The following is a 20,810-nucleotide window of genomic DNA, read 5'->3' as shown; positions in this document are numbered from 1 at the left end:
TAGATCAAACATGATACTGAGCTCCCGCATTTTCCTCAACTAGTTTTTCTTAATATAATTACCTTCACTCAAAATACATTTACGTCCCATTTTCTTCGACATTTAGTTTGAAAAATTTCATTGCTACAACCGACTACGCCCCAAATCCTGTTGTTGCGCTATAAACGTGTCAAACCTGATCTACTCTGAAATGAATGCTCAAACCGAGCGCTCAATTTCGCAGTCGACCCGCGCTATAAACGTGTAAAGCCTAAGTCAGCTCTGCAATTTTTGTGTTTTACAACTCTTCCTAACTGAGCTTTCAATTTCGCAGGGGACCATATAGAATCTAACCTCCTGTTAAACCCATCTTCTAAAATTCCTCCATCCACACATGCCACGATTTGGATGCCTGCGTTAACTCATACATTTTTCTACACAATTTGCATTTTTTTGTACAAATCCAGGTGCTTTCTCAAGTTTGTCGAAATTTCGCGGGTGGAGAAAAAACTATTAAAAAAAAATATTGTTTTGAAAATATAATTAGGTGGGTAGATCTGTTTAATTAGGTGGACATATGTGTTTTGAAAATATAATTAGGTGGGTAGATCTGTTTAATTCGGTGGAAATATGTGTTTTTAAAATATAATTAGGTTTAAGGATGTGTTTATATTGAAATAAAATTTCCAAATTTATTTTATTATGTTGATGATAAGTCTTTAATTATCATGCAATATTTTTAATACTAATTATAAAATAAAGGGTTAAGATTTATTTAAAAGATAATTATTTTCTTTCTGCCTGATATCATGTGAACAAGGGTTATGTTTTTTTGAACATGTGAATTTTAATAGTTGCTTAATTATATATGTATGTATCATGTGAATACGGGTTATGTTTTTTTTGAACATGTGAATTTTAAACTATTATTTTGGTGAACTTATTCTTGTGTAGGAGCTCTTTAACTTCCTCTTGTATTCAAGGTCAACATAATTGCAATGGATAGTAAGGTCAGTGATAATGTTTACAAATTCATTCAAGAACTTATCTAACAAACATATGGAAACATTGTTTGGTTTTTAAAGTATACAAAAGTGAATTGTATTTTCATTTTAATTTCAACCAGAAGAACTTGCACTTTGAATTAATAAACTTCATTGGCTTTTTTATTTCTCTTTATTTGAACTAAGTTGAGCCTCAACAACACTGGATGGAAGAACAATCACCAATGGAATGCTAGTATTCCTTTACATATTTGTAATATTTCCATAATAAACCCCCTTGCTATCTATTCACTTTTTCTACCCTAAGATAAGATAATATTGTGGAACTTATGTTTATACCATTATATATGGTTTAGTTGGAAAGATAGTTTGAATATTACGTACATTTTTTCATGCACAAATTATTTGGTAAGTTATTAATATTTTTAGTTTGACGTTATGATACTTATGTTTGGATCAGTATATATGGTTTATTTTAAAAAATAGTTTTGCTATTGTGTAGTTATCTTATCCATAAATGATTTAGCTACTTATTAATATTTTCCTCTTTCTCTCTATCCAAAAAAAAAATGCATTTGTAATCAATCTTCATAGCGACCCACATTGCAAACCCTCACCAAGGAACTGACTCTAATTGATATTTGAAGAATGGTTAGAGCCCTCACCAAAGAACTAACTTTAAACTGATATTTGAATAATGGTTAGAACAAAACAAATACACTCAAATTATTCTTAAAATGGATCCCCATTTATTTAATTAAGATGTCTACTATATATGTATTTCATTCAACCACATTGAAAAAGTACAAAAATACCTACTTGTAAAACAAAACTGTATGCATTTTCAATCACCATCTTTGTACAAGCATTTCACAAATGGGTATGATCAGAAAATGCAAGACATATTTTGTACTTCATAGATTAATATCACTAAAATGATTTTTCCTCCCTTGCTTTCAGGGACAGAAATTGACAGGTATTCAGCTAGTATTTGAGGTTTAGAATTTTTTAATGTCCATCTCTCTTGATGAGTTTGAAACTATGTTAAGCGTATTTTTGACGGTTTAGTTTTTTATAGAAAACGTCACTAATACTCTATTAAGGAAAGCCAAGGAGCTGGAAATATATATAGCTGCAGAGAAACTAGGGCGTGTTACAATCATTAGCAAAGGGAGTAGAAATGTCATAGTGCACACCCATCTCATCAGTCACAAGGATTTTTTCAAAGATTTTCCTTGCCTCAAGTCATAAGTGGATTCTCCTTGGAAATACATGGAATTCGAATCCATTCAACCAGGATGATTATTAAAGACCATAACTACTATTGATTAGTGTGATGTAGGCCAATCCGTAGTTTTTAAGCATCTGCATTAATTTTGTTGCACACAACAGAACTAGAAATGGTTGGTGATGTAAAGAATTTGATATCCAAATTGCTCTTTTGCAATTTCTAAACATGCTTAGAACAAATTTCGAAACCAACGAGGCTAGAAATGAACCAAACTATTCCAAATACCAAAGGGAGAGCAAAGGCATCAAAGCCACATCGACTACTTTTTTAAACCGAATAACTTAATCGTTAAAATAAATAGAAAAACATTTGCATCTCAAAGACCAAATTGCATTAACTTTATCATTCAAAATTAAAAATATTAGAATATCAAATTTGAATTATGTAATTTACTATGATTTTTTCATAATATTGAATCTATTTGTACATTAACAATCATATTTTAAACCATCAAAAATTAAAATCTCATTCCTAATGTAATTTCTAACTTAAAAGACCAAAGATATCTATTTGGAAAGCCCATTATGCTCCATATTCTCACTCCAATTTCCTGGTCATTAATGCTCACCCTAATTGATGTGTACGCTATAATATTTTAATGGAATTTATGATTCAATAGAGTCCCTATTCACAACATGTTCTCCTCGAAATAAACTAAACATCCTAAAATTGTTTAGTCAAAATAAACTAAACATCCTAAAATTGTTTAGTCAAAATATTTGTTTCTTCCTCCAAAGAAAAGATAGTTTTCAATAATCACTATGTGGATGATAAGTATTTAACTATTATGTAATATTTTAGAATATATTTAATCGAAATTATAAATGGAAGATTAATATTTATCTAGAATGTAATTATTTCCTTTCCCCCCTTTCCCTCCCTTTACTCTCTTTCCTTTTCCTCCTTAATAATTTTCCTCCCTCTTTGATCTCCTCCATAGGCCTTATTTCCTCTCTTTAATTCCCTCCCCGCAAATTGCCTCTCCTCCCTATTGTGTGACATCCTATAAATCTTAGATGATAGCTCCTTATTAATTTAAATTTCTATACTTGTATTTTTCAATCAATGTTATTATCATCTCATTATTTTAAAATAATTATTGAAATCACAAAAACTATACTGATATAGGAACACCTCTTTCTGTTCTATTTGATCATAGAATTGTTTTTTTTGAAGCAACAATTAATCTCTTTTCTTAAGGTCCAGTGGAAATTAATCATCATCGTCATCAAAATTATCATTGATAACTTCATTCTTATAGGATTATTAGAAATACCTTCTTAAAATTTTGGTCATTAATCTTTATTCTCCAATTCTAATGAAAATATTTAATTATTATAATTCATTATTTTGGTTTAAAAAAACTCATCTTTATATTCCTTTATTTATTGTTAGAAATTATGGTCAAAATCAGTTATTCATATATTGATTCTTAAAAGGCGTTCTAATTCTTTTATTTATTTATTCTCCAATTATAGTTAAAAACTTTTTTCTTAAATTATGGTCACGGACTCTTAATTTTAAATGTTTTCCCTAAAATTTGATTAAGCTTCATATTAATACTTTTAATCATTTCATTCTTAAAATTATTCATATTAATAATCTTAATCATATTGATCATATTAATGCTCTTTATCATTTCCTTAGTCATCTTAATACTCTTAATCATTTACTTAGGTATTTCTTCATTTTAACATTCATTTAGTTAATTCATTTTCTTGGTGAGACCAGTATAAACATAAGACATCATTGAATCCGCATACAACATTTATGTATAAACACATGAACAAAATTAGGTTATTATATTATTTATGCATTTTCATTCTTTTAAATAAATTTAATATTAAAATTCATTAAAATTAATATTCTTTTACTTGCAATAAAAACCTTTGAGTACTTTCCTTCATTTGATGGATACTAAACCCTATAAATCTAGGTAAATCGTGAAGTGTGATTACAGGGGGTCGACACTCAAAGACAAACAAACCTATAATCAAAAACAACTAAAAACAATATCGCTTAAGTTAATTCTTGAGAATAATTTTTTTTTATATTTATAATCATATTTTTCAAAACTAAAATGTACATTTTATAAAAATATAATATTTTTTATTTAATATTATTGAATTCTTATTGATATTTAAATTGTCTCTTACAATAATTTCTTATTTAGCATAAGTTAGGACTGGGGGGATTTTCTTTTATTTATTAAGGTAAATATACCTTTTTGAAAGAATATATATATATATATATAGATATATATATATTAAATTAATTTTATAATGCTAATTATTATAAATCGATTTTCATTTCTCAAAATAAAAATGTATAATATATTGTGTTTCTATTTAAATATAAAAAGGAACTTTCATTTTTACAAATTTTCAGTAACAAATTATCTTTAATTATTATATATCATAATGATTATATATTTATATTCATCAACTTATTATTTTTTTAAATTGTATACATAATTCGTATGGGGTTTTAATAGTTAGGCTCTTCAAATGTTCACGGCTCACCTAGATCTTCTACCAGCATATCCAATCTAGGTTTTATATGCAATTTTGTGGTTCAACCAGAAATCCATTAAGGCCTCTGCATGTGATTGGCCTAAGGTCTTTCTCTTTCTTCAATAGTTCTCGATATTGTCTCACCTATGCATAAGGTAAGTTATTCTCTCTAAGCGGCCTGACAGGTTACCGGTGGTGATTATGGGTTTGGTTTAAGATGCAACTCTTAACGATTTTTATCCTGACAGGTGCTGCGAGAGAGGGCATTTTCTGGCCATTCCGGAGTCCCGAAATTCATCTCGCTTGTGCTTGCTTGTTTTTCTTTCAGTTAAGTGTTTGCAGGTCGATCTTTGGGTATATCGAAGTAAACTGCATGGCTCATGCAATAGCTGGAAAAAGTAGAGTCACTCGTGGCTCCAATGGTCATGGGAAATAGGTTAAATCATAACCCTATAATTCAGGTTCCTCCTTTGGTAAACCCCGTGGATGGAAGCCCACCTCTCCGATGATTGCAGAAGCAGCAAGGGAATACCATGTAGGCTCAATCCCAATCCACCAATTTATAGCTCAATGGGAAGTTGAGCTTAATGAGAAAGCAGGTATTCTAGATCCAGATTTGGAAGGATTTCGTTCCAAAATCAGGCCACTCACGGGGTCGCACCTCCCAGTACAAGCAGACACTACACTCGTATTGGATGATGAAAAGAATCTTGATGAAAGCACTGGAACATATCCCCTGAGGATCGTTCACACAAGTTGCGATAGTCCCAAATTACAGTCAAGATTTTCAAAAGTTAAAATTTCAGGTACAGCAAAGTGGCCGCCTCAATCACATTGAGAGGCTCATCCCTTGCATACCGCAATTTGAACTCCCCAGGTCGACTGCTAAAGATTTGGCCCCAGTTGATTCTGCAGAAGATTAATATTCTAATGGTTCCCCTTTGTTTTAGTTTATAGTATATGGAGCAGTTTTTGTATGTCCAGTATTTCTAGTATGTGTATAGTTATCTAGATGTTAGGAAGTTAAAATACAATCAAACATTGATAGCTTGGATAGATAGACTGATTCTATATTGTTTTTGGATGGATTATCGTGCTATTAGGTGGCCAAAAATTTTGGTTTCCCTCTGGGAAAGTTGAGGCCACCTAACCATTCTGATGATCGATGTATCCTACCTATTGTAGTGAAAATTAATGAAAACGGAAGGAATTAACAAGCTTACAAAAATAAATAAATTATATACATAATTTACTAATTATACATAAATGATCTATAATTATGGTTATATATTTATACGTATCATATTATTATTTTTTATAATTATACATAATTTTACTTAATATACATAAATGTTTTTATCATTATAATAGGCATATGATTATCAAACCCGTTTTACTTAGAACTATGTTCTGTATGATTTTTCATTTATTTCTCTCTTTTATGATTTAAGATTTTTTAAAAGAATTTTTTATGTAACATTAAATATAATAAAATCAATTCCCGCAATATATATTTATAATATATATCATTTAATTCAAAATTATTATTATTGATTTTAAAACCATATGAATATAAATTTATTTTAATTCTCAATCTATTATGTATTGAGGAGTAAATTAGAATTACAAGTAGTAACTTTGAATATAAAACATTGTAAAATATTAGTATATGATATAAACTAACACTGAATTTTGGATTCATATCTACAATTTTTAGTTTTGAATATAAAAGCATTTAATATGGGAGTAAGAAACATAGAAGATATCAAAATAATTAGATATATTGGTAATGGACACGAAAAAAATAAATATATTTAACGTAACCACTCATTCTATACCAATAGGCGTTCCAGTACTAGTAGTCATTTTCAAATATGAAGATGCATAATATCTTATTCAATAGAAAATAAATTATTTCAAATTGTGGAATCCCTAAATCGGGGTGTGAGCTGAGTAAGAAGTCATTGTGGGATTTAGGTCACAATAATCATGTTAATGATGGTAATAAAGAATAGGGGGTGGCGTGGATAACCCCGAACATGTAAACTCATGCATGGAAATGTTGGGCATATTAATGAGTAGAGGTGGTGGCATACGATGATGAATGAAGCCGGTTGTGCAGTTGGTATAATATTTATCATAATTTCAGCAGGAAATAGCTAGATACTCTTAGAAGGTAAGAAGGAGCCAAGGTTGAGGGAAACGGGCATTACATGTTGAGTGTCATGGGTATTTTACTAGGCTAGTGTTCGAGTGACACTGCCACACTTCCTTCGCTCTCGTGGGTACATTTTAGTTAGCCCATCTCTTTCTATTATGTCTTTAGTGCTATGTATTAATGTAAAATTGTTGTGTTCTTTTGTATTGCTATGGGAATATTCCAGTTATAGGGCTATTTGTTGGGCATTATGTTTTCTTATAACCCTTCATTCTACAGATCTGTTGATTCATTGAAGCCCTCCTATGCTTTCCTAAAGTCAAATCCCAAACTGGAGAAGGGAGGTTAGAGTCTTCAGCGTTTATGATCCCTTTTCAGTAGCTTGAGGCTTGGGCATGGGGGGTTTCTGATGCATGTGGAGTCATTTGGATGATGCCAACAACAGTGAAATATCTCTGGAAAGGGTATCTTCAAGTCTAAATAATTTAATGTCAATTGGAAGTTGGTCCAACCATGTGATAGGTTACATTTGGGGAAGAAGGTGGTTGACTCTTCATTTATGCATGGGGTCTCTTGGTCCTTGATGTAATAAAGAGGTCAAGGCATAGGGTCACACTCTGCAAGATAAGACTCACATGTGGTCTTAGGATAAGCCCCATTGGAGATGGACCAGTTTGGCCGAGATCATCCTTGTGCAACATCTTCAGAGGAAATTATGGGTTAGATTTATTGAAATGTTATCTATTCATTGTTGTCTATTATTTCTCACATGAAATCTCCACCCTTTGGATAGCAAGGCTCATATTCTTCTCTCTCCTCTAGAGTCTTCCTATGTGATCAATAACCATGAGCCACCGACTATGGGTCTATTATTACAAGGAAACTTAGGAAGTTTTTTATAATGGGCCTTTATGCAACGATGGTACGTCTGTCATCTCTCTGTAGTCATGGCTCAATCCCAAGTTGGGGGTGTGGTCAAGGACGCGCTCAAAACATATCCACCAACAGTTGTGTGCATGGTAGTATTGATCATTTGGGTAATGTAGCATCTAATGCAAAATACAGAGCTCTGATTAAATCTTTAGATGATTAACGCCTCTTAGATGCATAGGAACGTTTTTATGGCATTATTGTGTAGTATATTTGATATTAGAGGATATAAAGACAAAAACATTTTTTTACCACTACTTGAAAAACTTAGACATTTCTGTTTTTGGACTCGTTATAATGCAACCAAATGGTCGACATACATGGTTTCCCAATGGGAAAGTTGAGACCATTTGGACATGGATGCGTTCAATCACTAATACAAAGTTTCAAATATGAAGATACATAATATATTATTCAAGAGAAAACATATTATATGAAATTGAGGAATCCCCAAATTACTAATTCCAAATTTCAAAACAAATATACCCAAAAATAAAGCATCATCCTATATTTGTACTACAAATGGTTGCAACAACATCACGAATATTATTACTAATTCCAAACTTCAAAACCAATATGCCCAAAAATCATTGTGATATCAGAGAAGAAAATTGTAAACAGTGTCACAATATAAGAGTAGATGTGAAATGGTGATTGAAAATGATTCCTTCATGTGTTAATGATGCAATAGCTAAGTAGATAGTGGCTCGCAAGGGTGATGTAAAATAAATAAATAAATAAATAAATTATTATTAACATAATGGAAAGTGGCATGGCCAGCCCCTCACATGTAAACTCATGCAACGGAAGCTTTGGCATATTAATGAGGAGAGGTGGTGGTATAGGATGACAAACAAGGCTAGTTGCACAGTTGGTATAATATTTATCAAAATTTCGGGAGGAAAGAGTTGGAAACTTTGCAGGCAAGCAAGAGCTGAGGTTGAGGGAAGTGGGAATTGTGTGCGGAGTGGAAAGGGCAGTTCACAAGGATAGTCTGAGAGTAACCTCACCACACCTCCTTCGCTCTCGTTCATATGTTCTAGTAGGCCCATCTCATTCTATTAGGGCTTCAGTGATGTGTATCAAAGTCAAATCTCTTTGGTCTATTTGTATTTTTCTCTCTATTTTGTTTTGGGAAGTTATGCAGCTATTTGTTGGGAATTTTGTTTTCTCTCAATCCTTCAATCCACAGGTATACCTCACTTATGCTCCTTTGTTAGTAGATTGGGGCTTGGGCATATGGGTTTCTGCTACATGCAGAGCCATTTGGGTGATGCCAAGAACATCCAAATATAAATGATTAGCTTCGATTTTGAAGAATTTAAGGTCAATGGGAAGCTAGTCCAACTCGGCGATAGGTTACATTCAGGGAAGAAGGTGGATAACCCTTTATTAATGTGTCGGGTCTCTTGATCCTCGATGTAATTAAGAGGTCAAGGCCCAAGATCACACTCTGAAATATAAGCCTCACATGTGGCTTTGGGATTTAAGCCCCATCGAAGATGGAGTGGTTTTGCTAAGATCATACTTGTGCAACATCATTAGAGGAAATTATGGGTCAAATTTATTGAAATGTTATCTGGTCATTGTTCTTTGTTAGATCTCGTAGGAAAGTTCCACCCTTGGTACAACAAGCCCCATATCGCCCTCTCTCTCCACTGGATCCTCCCTATGTGATCATCCAACCGTGGGCCAAGGGTTTTAGGAATTTTATTGTATGAAAACTTAGGAAGGTTTTCATAAGGGACGTTTGTGCAACGATGGAACGTCCCTCATCGCTTTGAAACCATGGGTCGAACTCAAGCAGGGGGCGTGGTAAAGGACACACTTTGAACAACCGCACAAAGGGTCATTGGTGTGGTAGTATTGATCATTTGGGTAATGTAGCAGCTAACACATACAGAATAGGAACTCCTTCACGGGCCAGAAATATAATTAGTGAATGGAGGGAGGAAATTAGAGTTGAGATGGATCCTAGAGAGAAAGATGTTTTGGATGAATTTGGTGATATTTTACCATACCAAGGGCACACGCCTGGTAGACAAACCTTGTTAATGGAAACGCTTCATATCTATTGGATGACAAAGACTTGGTTGGCTAAGGCATTAATGTTGCCACTTACAGGTATCCCGGAGCCCTTTGAATATATGCATTCAATTCACAGGGAAGTCCAACTTATTGAGTGTCAAATCCAACAGCATAATGCACATCTGGCACGTATTGAAAGACATATGCCATGCATGCCTCAGACATAACAACCTATATCTAGTTCCACATATCCATCTCTGGTTGAATATTCAGATGATTAAGGCCTCTTAGATGCATCGGAAGACTTTTTGGCATTATTAGGTAGGTTGTTTGATATTAGAGAGTATAAAGACAATTATTTGCTATAAAAAATTAGGCATTATCATTTTTGGACTAGTTATGATGCAACCAGATGGTTAACAGACCTGATTTCCCAATGAGTGGGTTGAGACCATATGGACATGGATGCTTATGTTGTAATACTTGCTATAGTTTGAAGTAATTGAATGGAACCACCCAAACTTACAAAAAAAAATTGAGGTGGTTAGGATGATACCATATGGACATGGATGCTTATGTTGTAATACGTGCTTTAGTTTGAAGTAATAGAATGGCACCACCCAATCTTACAAAAATAAAAATTGAGGAAAATAATTTTCCAATTGCACGCTGTATTTATTTATAAATCTTTTAAATTATTAATAATCTTAAATATATATTTTTTAATTTTTTATATCAAACAATACAAAATATGAAACTTTTGTTAAATATAATAATGATTTATATTTGTAAGTGTTTCAATATTTTTAAATACAAGTTTTTGTTTGGAAGTTATGTGAATAAATGTTAATACAAGATTTTATGTTTAAATCTTCGAGATATTAACCCATGGAATTGTACTGAGTTAAGTTGGCAAAGATCAACCTAGAGATTATAGGTGTAGCAAATCAACTAGTATATATATATATATATATATATATAACCAAATTAAATTCTCATTAAACCAAAAAAAAAAAAAAAATCTTGTTAAATTTTCCATAACAACTAAGCTGAATCTCATTAAATTTGGTCATAACAATATAAATGAAATTTCTCATTAAATATATGCTTTCAAAGAAATAAAAACAACCTCACTAGTTTTCAAGGCAGTTGCGTGGCTACATAGTCCCGAAGCCATTCCCAATTCCTATATTGACTTAGCTTTCTTTCCAATCAGTGACATTATCTAAAAAATCGTCAAAGTAATTCTTGTGCATTCAATTATTTATCTACACATAAAATACATTTGTCTATGACATTATGGGGATGCTTTTATAAGTGACTCTTATATTTGTACTACAAAGGGTTGCAACACTATGAGAGAAATTATTACTAATTCCAAATTTCAAAACCAATATGCCCAAAAATAAAGCATCATCATATATTTGTACTACAAATGGTTGCAACACCATCACAAATATTATTACTAATTCCAAACTTCAAAACCAATATGCCCAAAAATCATTGTGATATAAGAGAAGAAACTTGTAAATAGTGTCTCGTACAAATGGTTGCAACACCATCACAAATATTATTACTAATTCCAAACTTCAAAACCAATATGCCCAAAAATCATTGTGATATAAGAGAAGAAACTTGTAAATAGTGTCTCACAATATAAGAGTAGAAGTGAAATGGTGATTTCAAATGATTCCTTCTTGTTTCAATGATGCAATAGCTAAGCTGATAGCGGCTCACAAGGGTGATGTAAATTAAAAAAAGGAGGTTTAAATATTAAATGTTATTTGAGTGAATTTTAGAGATATGCTACAAAAGTTTCAATTATATATATTTGGATAGTGTTTATTTCAATCCTAAATTTTTAATATTATCAATTAAATTATTAATATCATCAATTAATTGTTTTGTAAGAGCTCATCTAATTTTTTATTTTACAACTTGTAATTTATTTATTAATATCAATATAATTTTAATAGTTATCAATATCAATAAGAAAGTTTACAATTGCATTTTGTATCCATCAAATTATTTTGTGATTTGTTCATATTACCTTCTTTAATAGTTAAAAAAAAAATATTTAGCGCTTAACCTTGTCTTCCTTTAATACATAAAAAAATATTTAGGGCTTAACCTTGTCTTCTGATAAATAGTTTAACTTAAAGAATAGTGTGAAAATTGTGGAAATATTTTATATACAAATAATTTAGTAAATTATATGTATTTTTACTATTCATATATAAAATCATCCTTATGATTATTTATTTAATTTTTAATTTATTTTCAAGCTTTTTTTATTCATCTGTCATTATTTATTTTTATTATTTCATTTGCATATTTAACATAATTTGATATTTATCATGATTAGTAACTCTAGATACTTTCATTTAGTAAGATAGTAATTATATATATATATATATATATATATATATATATATATATATATATATATATATATATATATATATTTCCTAATGTGACCCATAGTTATTTTTAATTATAATTCTAAATATTTTGAAAATATTATATTCATATATTTAAAGTAACTAGATATTTTATATAATATAAATTTTAATTAAACCCACACTGTGTAGTGTGTTTTCAAGGCACCTCATGTTGTAAAGGTTATAAGTTCATGTTGTAAAGGTTATAAGTTTGATACTCTATCTGCACAAATCCATTCATGTGTAGGGCTAGTGTGGCTTAGGACATGGCTAGTGTGGCCAAGGACAGGGCTGGTGTGGCCGAGGACAGGGCTATTGTGGCCCAAGATGAGTGTGATCCTAGGTGCTTAGATGCCTCAAGGTTGGAGCTATTGAAGCCACAGTCATCTTAAGACTCACATAAGCGCGCGCTCTCTCTCTCTCTCTCTCTAATTTGATTATTAACTTACAAACTAAAAGAGTATTATCAAAATTTAGTTATTTTCAATATTAAAGTATTGAATTGTTTTCTCTATTATTTATGCATTTTAATTCTTTTAAATAAATTTATTGTTAAAATTTATTAAATTCTTACTTTTTTACATGGAATGAAAGTAGTAGGGGAAACTAGCCCGTAAAGGTTTGGTCTCGTGGCCAGCGGACAATCTGTTAAGTCGTTTGTGCCGATGTGCAGGTCACGAGTTCGAGTCTCATCTTACCCGAGCACCGTTATTGTGGGCTAGGCAGTTTCTCCTATAGGTTATAGTGGCAGCTGGTGGGATTCAACCCCGTGTAATGTGAGTACGATACCATCGTCGTTGCCGATTCTGCTAGTCACCAAAAAAAAAGTAGTAGGGAAAACTTGGAGTACTTCATCGTGGATGTTAAATTGAACGGTAGGTCATGTTTATGGGCCTCGACACAAGGTAATTAAAGATTCAAACCCACGACTAACAATGACAAAAACCTCATGTCTAGGTCTAGACCACATGAGTTAACTCTTGAGAATAAATCAATTTTTTTTATTATTATGATCATTTTCAAAACTAAAAATCATGTTTTATAAAAAAATAAAATTATTATCATTAAATTCTTGTTCGTCTTTATAATTATCTTTTATAATAATTTTTCACTGATTATAATTTTGGGTTTGATATTTGTCCTTTTATTTATCAAAGTGATCATAATTGAGTTTGATATTTGTTCATTTATTTATTAAAATATTCATAAATATTGAATCAATACATTTTAATTTTTCAATTAATTTTACGATGCAAATTATTACAAAATGTATTTTTTTTTCAAAACAAAAATATACAACATATTTTTTAATATAAGCCCTTCTTTCCCCAAAATTCTCAATAATATATACCGATGATTATACATTTAAAAAATTATATTCATCAAGTTATTATTTTTTAAAATTATATATTTAACTATATTTATGTATATTTTAATGGTTTTATCATTGTAGTAAGCATATGATTATCAACTCCATTTCACCTAAAACAAGGATTTGAATGTTTTTTCATTTTTCTGCCTCCATTTATTATTTAATAATTTTTCCTACAACATTTAAGATAACATAATTAAATCCCAAAATATATATATTTGAATTATATATCATTTAATTCAAAATTATTATTATTCATTTTAAACCTGTATGAATCTAAAGTTATTTTAATGTTCAATCTATTATATATTGAGTAAGACTAAATTCTAATTACAAGTAGTAATTTTGAATATTAAGTATTTTAAAAGATTAGTATAAGATGTAAACTAATTGTAAATTTGACATTCATATATATCACTCTTAATTTGAATATAAAAACAATTAATATTAGGGTAAGAGGTATACAATTTATCGAACTAACTGGATGCATTAGTAATAGACAAAAATAAATAAATATAACTAACATAAACACTTACTCTGCATAAATAAGAATTCAATTTATGCTTAAGTTTTTTCCTACAAGATAAGCACTGAGAACTAGTTTCAAATATGAATATACATAAGATTTTATTCAAGACAAACAAATTATTTGAAATTGAGGAAAATATTTTTCGGGTCAAAATTACACACTTTGTTTATAATCATAGAGCTTTTAAATTATTAGTATTTTAAACATATGTTTTTAATTTTTTTTATATGAAACTGGATAAAATATGAAAAAATTTGAGCAGTATGATCTGGATTATCTACAGTACTATGTTCCTTATGTCGACGATTCGAACCCCAAAGGGGGTCCATCATCAGGACAGAAAATGAATGATAGATTATCAAATAATAATTGTTAAATCTCATAATAATTTATTGTAATTGTTAAATCTTATAATAATTTATTTTAATTGTTTTCAATATTTTTAAATATAAGTTGTTTTCTGGGAAGTTCACTTAGAAATTTTGTGAAAATGTAAAGTAAATTTTAATACAAGATTCGATATCTAAATATTTGGGATATTAAGTCATGGCATTGTACTTAGTGGTAGTGATATGAATCAACCATCAAAATATATATATATATATATATATATATATATATATATAGAAAGTAGACACAAAGAACCAAATTGAACTCACATTATTCAAGAAAACAATATAATTCAATCTTGTTGAATTTAGCAATAATAATATAAATGAATATTGTTAAATTTGGCCATAACAATATAAACAAATTTGGCCATGTTTTATTGTGAAGCTTTTGAACAAATAAAAAGACCATACTAGTTTTTAAGGCAACTGGGTGGCGAAGTACTCCCCAAAGCCATTCCCAACGATTTGGTACATATTGAATTTGTTGTGTTTGTAGTCGTTGAACTTATCTGAACATTTTCCAAAGTAATTCCTATGCACGCAACTGTTTCGCTGCACGAAAAATTCACAGCCACATTGGTCGATGACGTTCCGTGGATGTTTTTAAAAGTGACATCCTTTATTTGTACTGCAGATGACTGCACACAACATCATCACAAACATTATTGCTGATTTCAAACTTCAAAACCAATATGTCCAAAAGATATTGCGATAACCGATATGTATGAAAATTATTGTGTTATATACTATTTGTCATTTCTATGCATTTAACATGGCGAAAAATTATATCAGAGACATGATTACTGATTCCAAACTTCAAAACCAATATCCAAAATTTGTTTATAATTGGAGTAGTTGTAACTAATGATGCTAAAAATAATTAATTTCCTATTTCAAGCGAATAGATACTAAAGGGAAAGAAATTGTACTTTCGTGCTTATTATATGCACATACACCAGTATTTCAGAATTGACGACATATATGGGAACATATACACATGGACTTCAAAATGATATTTCAAGAACAACTAGAACAAAATCCAATCTTAAAAGTGGAAAAATGACTATGATTCCCATTTAATTAAGATTTGTGTTGTATATGTTTTTCCCACATGTACGTTATGAAAACAACATGGAATTGGCCACAAAAGTTCGCTAATCACCTGAGTTTTGCAAGGTGAAGCGGAATCGCAATAGTACTGATCAATGATAATCGGATTCTTAACATTATGAACAACTATGTCCTCAAATATGATATTTCGTGCATAGCCAGAACCGCCCTGTATATTTACAAAAGCATGAATTCTGTTATAATTGTGGTAGATAATTAAGATTAATATTAATTACAAACTGTAATGGATTGTTGTTCCATAGTGAGAATTTCAAGAGTCAATTTAAAATGAATGGAAATAGTTAAAAGAGTCATACACATGCTAAACCAACCTACCAAGTCTTGATTCTAGCTCCGTTGGATGTTCTGCTAGAAGTGATATTTTGGACAAAAATGTCATCAATTTTGGATGCTTCTCCATTTTCTCCAAGGCTTTCAATGTAATACTCGCATGTAAAAATCGTTAAAGCTACATTAAGGATTAGAATTACTTGAAACCATGATTCTGGCACTTGCTTGTAATTTCTCATTAGTCTGGTGTGCACATCTATTTTCCGATCTCTGAAAGCAGACAGGCTTAGTTGCCAAATTTCCCTGCATCAAATCATAACCCATTAGTTTCACTTTGATGTCTTTTACATGCATGGAATTTTGATAAATTCAGGGACTGATAACATACTTTCCATGAAACAGGCCGACATGAACCACTGTGGCAGTTAAAGCAGCGAACCCAACGCCATAGGTCCGATCTCTGAAAGCAGACAGGCTTAGTTGCCAAATTTCCCTGCATCAAATCATAACCCATTAGTTTCACTTTGATGTCTTTTACATGCATGGAATTTTGATAAATTCAGGGACTGATAACATACTTTCCATGAAACAGGCCGACATGAACCACTGTGGCAGTTAAAGCAGCGAACCCAACGCCATAGGTAACAGCAAAGAATGTGCTAAGATGTATTGGTCCATACTTCTCATAAGCCGTGAGGTCGAGTTCGAAATCAGAATTAACGATCAAGGATATGTTGTACTCTTGGCCAGTGGAGGTGAACAGGTCCTCAGAAAAGATTGGAAATGTTTTTGCATCATACAAGTTGAGCCAGTACGCTAATGGCGTTATCACATACATTACAAGCACAAATCCGACTCCCACGTTGGCTACTGCAAACCAGGGAGTAGCAAGAGGGCTTCCCAGATAAGAGGAAATGGTGGACCAATCTATCCCTAGGCAGCCGATGCCCAGGCCATATAGTCCTGAACCCAATTGTTCCGCCAAGTGGTCAACATGCAGATATGAGCCGGTAGGCGGACACCTCCCGCCATGCAACCCTTTAGCATACGGCGGACACCTGCACAACAGCAACCAAACCTTAGCATATGTATGCCTGTTCAGATATAATACGAAGTAACATTAAACATTAACCAATTAATGTTAGCATTAAGAGGAAACCGCTCACGGTCAGGCCCAGTTCAGTGTGCGTAAATAGCAATTTAGGCTATGGTCGGGCCTCTTCCGCCTCGGGAAGAGGCCAAATAAGATGGCGAACGCAAGGTCAACTCCGAAATTTACAATATAACTGCAAATAACACACGAAAACCTTGCAAATTAATGCTAACTGGCCTCCGAACGGTTACTATAGTCCCTGCCGGATGCCAGATGGCAGGGACTTAGTCCCTGCCATCTGGCATTCGGCAGGGACTATAGTAATCGTTCGGGTGCGATATAGCATTAGTTTGTAGTCGCTGGCGAGGGTTATTCGGTCATTAGTCCAAAGTTTGGAAATGTGCTGTGCGGTGATGTGCGCACATAGCCAAAGTTCTATTCCGCCTTGAACCTTTGCCATCTTATTTGGCCTCTTCCCGAGGCGGAAGAGGCCCGAGCATAGGCTAAATTTCTATTTAGGCCCAGTTCATTCTGCCTGACCGTCAGCGGTTTGATGTTAATGCTAACATTAGTTCGTCAATTCGTATGTCAATTCGTATTATCTGCAAACATGCATATGCTAAGGTTTGATACGGTTTGATCTGAACAGGTGTTGTGCAGGTGATCTTAACAGGTGTTGTGCAGGTGATCTTAACAGGTGTTGTGCAGGTGTCCGTGCATGGCGGGAGGTGTCATGAACCACCGCCTACCCGCTCACCAGAGTCGGATCCCCAATATCAACACCTCTCTGCGCAAAACCCCCACTAGTTTCAGTCGTTGAAGCCGTTGAAGAACCAGTGGATTAACCACCATCAGCAATAGTAACAGAGGCAGATGCAAAGCCGATGCGCCCCTCCCCCGACTGGCATTATTCCCTTCCTAGCATTAATTCAACTGTGTGTCTGTTGATGAATTGTTCCGAACTGTTAAGCCAATCTGAGTAGCCGAGTATCAAAGGCAAGCCAATTTGGGTAGCCCCGTTGAGTAGTATGCAGCATCAACTACCAGCATCGACTCCTGAGATCGACTAAGAATCCTGGCAAGGACTTGCATTCGAGCAAACACCAGAGGTAAGGACGAAAATTTCCCACAGGGAAGGCAATGGCAGGCCTGTTCTGATACCCACAAGCTGCATGCACAGTAAAATCACATCTATCACACTGGGAGTGATCTGATTTTTGCATACCCCTGCAGGAAATAGGAATTAATGGAATTAATGTTAACATTAAACCCTAACCGTTGACGGTTAGGGGGAGAATGCACTGGGATAAAGGTAATTTAACCTATGATCGGGCCTCTTCCACCTCGGGAAGAGGCCAAATAAGATGGCGAAGGGTGAGCTGCAAATGGAACTTTAGGTTATCAGGCACATCGGCGGAAAGGGGATTTGCAAACTTTATTATAAACGCCGAATAACACCGCAGGAAAGCTGCAAACTAATGCTAAGTCCCTGCCGATCGATTACAATAGTCCCTGCCGGATGCCAGATGGCAGGGACTAATAAGAAGTACAATTAAAATTGCATTCTTAAAGTTTCTATGACTGTATTGTATTTTCTGCATGATCAAGTAAAAAGACTTATCTCACCTGATGCCATGCACTAGGCCATAATTTATGTTTTTGACATTAATAGTAGATGAGCCCGGCGAAATGGAAATGCAATCATCCCATGGCGTACAGTATTTATAATCATAATTAGTAGAGCCTTTTATGTTTATTACATGTTTTTCAACCTAAAGTTTAAATAGGTAAAGTTAAGGTTTGCACTTATAGCAACATTAAGATAGGTCTAATCTAGATGGATATATATACTGAATTATTATTAAGGTATTGGATCTATGTTAAATGGGTTTATCTGAATGAAAAAATTAACGTAAAGTAGTGAAATTAATAGCTCCCAACCTGTCTCGTTGACACAATTGTCGATTTGGGCATTTTGGACTCTTTGTATATGAATACCATAAGTGTTTGGGCTATCCTCAGGAGCTTGTATATGCAGCCCACTTAGTTGGATCTCAAAAGAGTCCAATACTGTGAGATGCATCTGTTGGCTATTGAAAAATTACATATTTCTAATTAAAACATTCGAACATCCAGTAATAGACATTGCCTGTAAGACCAACACATAATCCAAACCCATTGCATGAGCACAACCACCCCCAATAAAACTTTACAAAAAAAAAATTGTTGTTTATAGAATCGTGTCTCTCTTCAAGCAAATAAACAAGGTGATTAGATTGGAAACAAACCGTCGGAGCCGCATCGAGGCAACCCTGCACACATGAACATTTCTGATGATTAATATAAATTGAAGCAGATGGTTTATACTTGTTGTATTGATGTTTAATGTTAAATGTTAAGAGTTGGAGAGATGAGTGTGGATGGTGCTAGTCAAGAGGCTTGAAGGTGGAGTCGTACATGGATATTCAATGGCAAAGAGATGAAGGAATATTAGAGAATGTGACACAATGGTGACAAAAAGACCAGGTGAAATAGAAACGCTTACTTGTTGTTCGTGCACTTTGCAGGACTTCGACCACCAATCCTGGCCTTGACCATAAATGACACCACCACCTTCTATGGTCAACCCAGATATACTAGAAAATCATAGCCACATACCACATTCATTGCTACTCCATGCAGATTGTTGATTGGGTGCAACTATTGTTCCTTTAATTTGCAGATTATCTATGTCAGCATATCCTGTGTCTATTATCATCACAGGTAGACAACTCAAAATCCAACTTTCTTACCTCTAATGAAATCTGAGACTTGGAAGGACCATGAAATGTCATTGGCGTAATTAGAAATTTCTTTCCATAGAAGTTGCAATGCATGCAACTTGCCATGCTTCTTGGAATGCCTAAAATAACCAGAGAAACAATAAAAACAGAGTTAATAACTCAAAAAAAAAAAAAGAGTTAATAACCCAAAAAAAAAAAAACAATACTAATAATTTAATTTGTCATATTTTCTTGTCGTCCGAAGAAAAGATATTCTCATCAATAAGATTTAATTAGCTGTAAAAAATTTAATTATATTACAAAGCATATATAATCTATTTTTCCAAGTATATAAAGGAATAGGTAGTATGTATTCTCGATGGTTAGAAGAAAGAAAAACCCATTCCCACTGCAAAAATATCGCAGTGACTCGAAGGGGAAGGTATGCTCAGTGAATCCAACTTTGCACGAGTATGAAAAGAATATTGAACATATATAATAAATGATTAAAAGTTAGTCACTGTCCGATCATCATTTAGACCGCTGCCATGTGCACCGTAGTCCATGACATTGAAGGTCGGTGAAGCCCTGGAATCACTTTTGCTCAGCACCTTTCTATGAGTAGCCCAACTTGAATCCACCATTAACTTTTACATGAACTTAAATCATCAGTCCAGTCGTCTCAGTGTGTCGCTGTCCGTCTTCTTCTGCGTACTTAACAATAACAACAGTTGTTGTCAACGAACTGATCGTACTTATCCATTTTGTTGGTTTCTTAGATCAAACATGATACTGAGCTCCCGCATTTTCCTAAACGAGTTTTTCTTCATATAATTACCTTCACTCAAAATACATTTACGGCCCATTTTCTTCGACATTTAGTTTGAAAATTTTCATTTCTACAACCGACTACGCCC

Source organism: Pinus tabuliformis, chromosome 8 (genome assembly GCF_031772625.1).
Source record: "Pinus tabuliformis cultivar Carrire ecotype Pingquan chromosome 8, CPIR1, whole genome shotgun sequence".
NCBI classification, from domain to species: domain Eukaryota; kingdom Viridiplantae; phylum Streptophyta; class Pinopsida; order Pinales; family Pinaceae; genus Pinus; species Pinus tabuliformis.
This window is presented reverse-complemented; position numbering follows the sequence as displayed.